We start from the raw sequence: 6000 nt of genomic DNA, 5'->3' as shown, positions 1-6000 counted from the left end.
CACAGTGTTTTCTTCAACCCGCCATCGAGCTGTGTGAGCTTGTTCACATTTTGTCTAAATATTGATAATATTATCGTCTCTAGAAAAACCACTTGAGTTACTTTTTTTCAAGCAGCATTCATATATTTTACGTAATCCGTATCCACCGCTGTAGTAGTGTATACGTTGGCCTTGTAGGCATTATTTGCACACTGTTTTCTTCAACCCGCCATCGAGCTGTGTGACCTTGTTCACATTTTGTCTAAATATTGATAATATTATCGTCTCTAGAAAAACCACTTGAGTTACTTTTTTTCAAGCAGCATTCATATATTTTACGTAATCCGTATCCACCGCTGTAGTAGTGTATACGTTGACCTTGTAGGCATTATTTGCACACTGTTTTCTTCAACCCGCCATCGAGCTGTGTGACCTTGTTCACATTTTGTCTAAATATTGATAATATTATCGTCTCTAGAAAAACCACTTGAGTTACTTTTTTTCAAGCAGCATTCATATATTTTACGTAATCCGTATCCACCGCTGTAGTAGTGTATACGTTGACCTTGTAGGCATTATTTGCACAGTGTTTTCTTCAACCCGCCATCGAGCTGTGTGAGCTTGTTCACATTTGTCTAAATATTGATAATATTATCGTCTCTAGAAAAACCACTTGAGTTACTTTTTTTCAAGCAGCATTCATATATTTTACGTAATCCGTATCCACCGCTGTAGTAGTGTATACGTTGGCCTTGTAGGCATTATTTGCACACTGTTTTCTTCAACCCGCCATCGAGCTGTGTGACCTTGTTCACATTTTGTCTAAATATTGATAATATTATCGTCTCTAGAAAAACCACTTGAGTTACTTTTTTTCAAGCAGCATTCATATATTTTACGTAATCCGTATCCACCGCTGTAGTAGTGTATACGTTGACTTTGTAGGCATTATTTGCACAGTGTTTTCTTCAACCCGCCATCTAGCTGTGTGTATTATCGTTTCCAGAAAAACCAACTGAGTTTTTGTTGTTGTTGTTGTTTTTTTAAAAATAATGCCAGGCAAAGGCAGGCCGCCACGCAGAGGCCGTGCTAGGGGCCGTGCTGCTATGCAATCCTGTGGCCCTAGCAAATTGCCCAGTTTTAAAAAGCCAATGACCCTGAACTCCCAAAATGCTGAAGAGGTAGTTGACTGGCTTACACAGCACACCCCATCCTCTACCGTTTCTAACTTTACCACAACATCCTCCTCATCCTCCACTGCTATGGCCACCCCACGTAACACTTCCTCCACCACCGGTGCCCCTTCTTCACTGGGGTCAGAGGAGTTATTTTCCAATGAGTTTCTTGAACTGAGTAATGCGCAACCATTATTGCCAGAAGAAGATGAAGGAGATGAGGACCTTACACCAGATTTAATTCTGGCAGAGAACACGATAGAGATGGACATAATGAGTGATGAGGAGGAGGTCCCCGCTGCTGCTTCCTTCTGTGATGTGTCAGAAGAAATTGATGCATCTGAGGAGAATGATGATGAGGAGATTGATGTTTTGTGGGTGCCTAGTAGAAGAGAGCAAGAGGAGGGTAGTTCAGATGGAGAGACGGAGAGTCAGAGAGGCAGTAGGAGAATAAGACTTAGAAGAAGCAGGGAGGACAGCCCGCAGGATCAGTAGGGCAACAACATGTATCGGCACCTGTGTTCAGCCGGCCAACGCACCCGCCATTGCCGCCAATACCGCCAACTCCGCCAACTTCTACTGTTACCGCCAGATCGCACACTTCCAAAAAGTCAGCAGTGTGGGATTTTTTTAATGTGTGTGCCTCTGACAAAAGCATTGTAATTTGCAATGAGTGCAGTCAGAAACTGAGCCTTGGTAAGCCCAACAGCCACATAGGTACAACTTCTATGCGAAGGCACATGAGCGGCAAGCACAAAGCACTTTGGGAGCAACACCTCAAAGGCAACAGGCAAACTAAAAGCCACACTCCTTCTGGTCCAGCATCTTACTGCTCTACCTCTGCTCTCCTTGACCCGTCTGAACCACCCTCCACTCCGCCTTCCACCTTGACCACCTGTTCCCATTCCCAGTCATCTGCCACCAGCCAAGTTTCTGTGAAGGCCATGTTTGAGCGTAAGAAGCCAATGTCTGACTGTCACCCCCCTTGCCCGGCGTCTGACAGCTGGCTTGTCTGCACTCTTAGCCCGCCAGCTTTTACCATACCAGCTGGTGGACTCTGAGGCCTTCCGCAAATTTGTAGCAATTGGGACACCGCAGTGGAAGGTACCCAGCCGCAATTTTTTTTCTAAAAAGGGAATACCACACCTGTACCAACATGTGCAGAGCCAAGTTACCGCATCTCTGTCACTTAGTGTTGGGCCAAAGGTCCATATGACTACTGACGCATGGTCCTCCAAGCATGGTCAGGGCAGGTATGTCACCTACACTGCCCACTGGGTGAACTTGGTAATGGCTGGGAAGCAGGGAATGGGTAGCTCAACAACAACAGTGGAGTTGGTGTCACCGCCACGGATTGCACGCGGTTCTGCCACCACCTCTACTCCTCCATCGCTCTCTACCTCGTCTTCTTCTTCTTCTTACTCTGCTGCTGGGTCCTCCTTCTCCTCCTCCACACCTGTGCACCCCAGCTCCCCCTAGGCTATTCGACGTGCCAGGTACGCCGTTGTCACGCTGTCTTGGGGATGACGTGCCTGGAAAGCAAAAACCATACCGGATCTGTACTCCTGTCATCTCTGCAGTCACAGGCCGATCGGTGGCTGACCCCACTTCAACTGCAGATCGGAAAAGTGGTGTGTGACAATGGAAGCAATCTGTTGGCAGCGTTGAGACTAGGCAATTTAACACATGTGCCCTGCATGGCACATGTGTTAAATTTAATAGTCCAACGTTTTGTCTCCAAGTACCCAGGATTCCAGGACGTTCTCACCCAGTCCAGAAAGGTGTCGGCCCATTTCAGACGTTCCTACACAGCCATGGCACGCCTTGCTGACATTCAGCAGCGCTACAACATGCCAGTCAGGCGTTTGATTTCTGACAGCCAGACTCGCTGGAATTCAACGCTCCTTATGTTGGAACGTCTGCTGCAACAACAAAGGGCCGTCAACGAGTACCTTTTTGAACTGGGTGGTAGGACTGGATCTGCACAGCTGGGGATTTTTTTCCCCGTTACTGGGTGCTTATGCGCGATGCCTGCAGGCTCATGCGACCTTTTGAAGAGGTGACAAATATGGTCAGTCGCACCGAAGGCACCATCAGCGACCTAATACCCTTCGCTTTCTTCCTGGAGCGTGCCGTGCGACGAGTGACAGATGAGGCTGTAGACCAGCGTGACGAGGAGCTGGAAGCGCACGATTTCTGGTCGGAATCACCAGAACGAACCCAGGCACCTGCTGCAACGCAGGGAGAGGTGCCAGAAGTGGAGTCAGAGGAGGAAGGTGGCTTTGTGGAGGAGGAGGAGGAGGACCAACAGGAGCAGGCTTCCCAGGGGCTAGTGGTGACCTTTTGGGGACCCCTGGTCTTGTACGTGGCTGGGGGGAGGAGACCGTGGATGATGCAGTCCTTGATAATGAGGAAGCGGAGATGGATAGCTCTGCATCCAACCTTGTGAGAATGGGGTCTTTCATGCTGTCATGCCTGTTGAAGGACCCCCGTATCAAGAGGCTTAAGGAGAAGGACCTGTACTGGGTCGCAACGCTACTAGACCCTCGGTACAAGCATAAAGTGTCAGAAATGTTACCAACATACCACAAGTCCGAAAAGATGCGGCATTTACAAACCAGCCTGCAAAACATGTTGTACAATGCTTTTAAGGGTGATGTCACTTCAGGAACTCATCAACATTCCAGGGGCAGAGGTGCCAGTAATCCTGCCACGAGCACACCTGCAAGGACAAAGCCCTTTGGCCAGTCTGTAACGTCAGACATGCAAATGTTTTTCTGTCCAAGGCAGCGCCACAACCCTTCTGGATCCACCCTCAAAGAACGCCTCGACCGGCAGGTAGCGGACTACCTGGCATTAACTGCAGATATCGACACTCTGAGGAGCGATGAACCCCTGGACTACTGGGTGCGCAGGCTTGATCTGTGGCCAGAGCTGTCACAATTTGCCATGAACCTCTTGTCTTGCCCAGCCTCAAGTGTGCTCTCAGAAAGGACCTTCAGTGCAGCAGGAGGGATTGTAACTGAGAAGAGAACTCGCCTAGGTCACAAAAGTGTCGATTACCTGACCTTTATTAAAATGAATGAGGGGTGGATCTCGGAGGGTTACTGCACGCCGGAAGACTTGTTCTGACTTCTATGCAGCTGTCCTTCTCTTCAAGCCTCATGACTCCACACACAGCTGTCCTTTAGCGTCCTCCTCCTCCCTCCGCCACCGTTACAAACTAGGGTGCAAACCCTACTGGTTTAATTTTTTCTGGCCTCTGTGCTTCAGTGGCTGCAACCAAAAAAACTGGGCAAACAATGTCTACAAGGTCAACGTATGGCAAAAAATGACTATTTTCAGCATTTATATGGCATATTTTTTCTGGCAACTGTGCTTCAGTGGCTGCATCCAAAAAAATGCATATTTTCTGCATTTATATGGCATAATTTTTCTGGCCTCTGTGCTTCAGTGGCTGCAACCAAAAAAATGCATATTTTCTGCATTTATATGGCATAATTTTTCTGGCCTCTGTGCTTCAGTGGCTGCAACCAAAAAAATTTATATTTTCAGCATTTATATGGCATAATTTTTCTGGCAACTGTGCTTCAGTGGCTGCGACCAAAAAAATGCATATTTTCTGCATTTATATGGCATAATTTTTCTGGCCTCTGTGCTTCAGTGGCTGCAACCAAAAAAATTTATATTTTCAGCATTTATATGGCATAATTTTTCTGGCAACTGTGCTTCAGTGGCTGCGTCCAAAAAACTGGGCAAACAATGTCTACAAGGTCAACGTATGGCGAAAAATGACTATTTTCAGCATTTATATGGCATATTTTTTCTGGCAACTGTGCTTCAGTGGCTGCGTCCAAAAAAACTGGGCAAACAATGCCTACAAGGTCAACGTATGGCAGTTGTTTAAAGAGAACAGTAGATTACTAGCCAGCAAAGCTACCTAAGCTAAAATGTCCCTCAAATCCCTGCAGACTTCTGTCCCTCCAATACAGAGCAGTATCAAGCAGATTACTAGCCAGCAAACTTACTATCATCTGTCCCTGAAATCACTAACAGCTCTCCCCCTACACTATCTCTTCCAAGCACACACAGGCAGATTTTTCAGATACATTTTTGCCCTTGATCCCCCTCTGGCATGCCACTGTCCAGGTCGTTGCACCCTTTAAACAACTTTAAAATCATTTTTCTGGCCAGAAATGTCTTTTCTAGATGTTAAAGTTCGCCTTCCCATTGAAGTCTATGGGGTTCGCGAACCGTTCGCGAACCGCTCGCGTTTTTGCGCAAGTTCGCGAATATGTTCGCGAACTTTTTTTCCGACGTTCGCTACATCCCTACTCACTGAACAGATATGTCCCATGTTGGCACCCTTAAAGTCGCTGACTAACTCAAGAGTTAGAGAGCTAAAAAGCAGTGTTCGGTTATGTTATGTTAGACATCCACTCCAGCCTACAGTCACTACATTTTTGGCTAACTATATTAGAAACATTTTTTTATTTTGCACAGCCTATTTACCCAGTTTTTATTTTCACACTGAATTGTTCCTTTAAGAATATGTCCTGGAATATGAGCCCCCAGAGTGGATTCAAAACCAATAAAATAATTATAAAATATTATGAATAAGATCAATTGTAAAGTTGCCTTGAACGGACTTCTATAACATACTAAGGGGCAGATTTATCAAGGGTGGAATAGTAAATTAAATTTTGAATTTTTTTTTCAAATTCACACATTCGGTCTAGTTCATACGATCTCGTACGATTCTAATACAATTTGAGTTTTTGGTTTGGAACCATTCGATCGAATTTTAGACAATTCTAATTTTTTTCTAAAATAACCTCCCAGTGAG

The sequence above is a fragment of the Xenopus laevis genome, chromosome 6S (assembly GCF_017654675.1).
Source record: "Xenopus laevis strain J_2021 chromosome 6S, Xenopus_laevis_v10.1, whole genome shotgun sequence".
NCBI lineage: Eukaryota > Metazoa > Chordata > Amphibia > Anura > Pipidae > Xenopus > Xenopus laevis.
Note: the sequence above shows the minus strand (reverse complement) of the source record.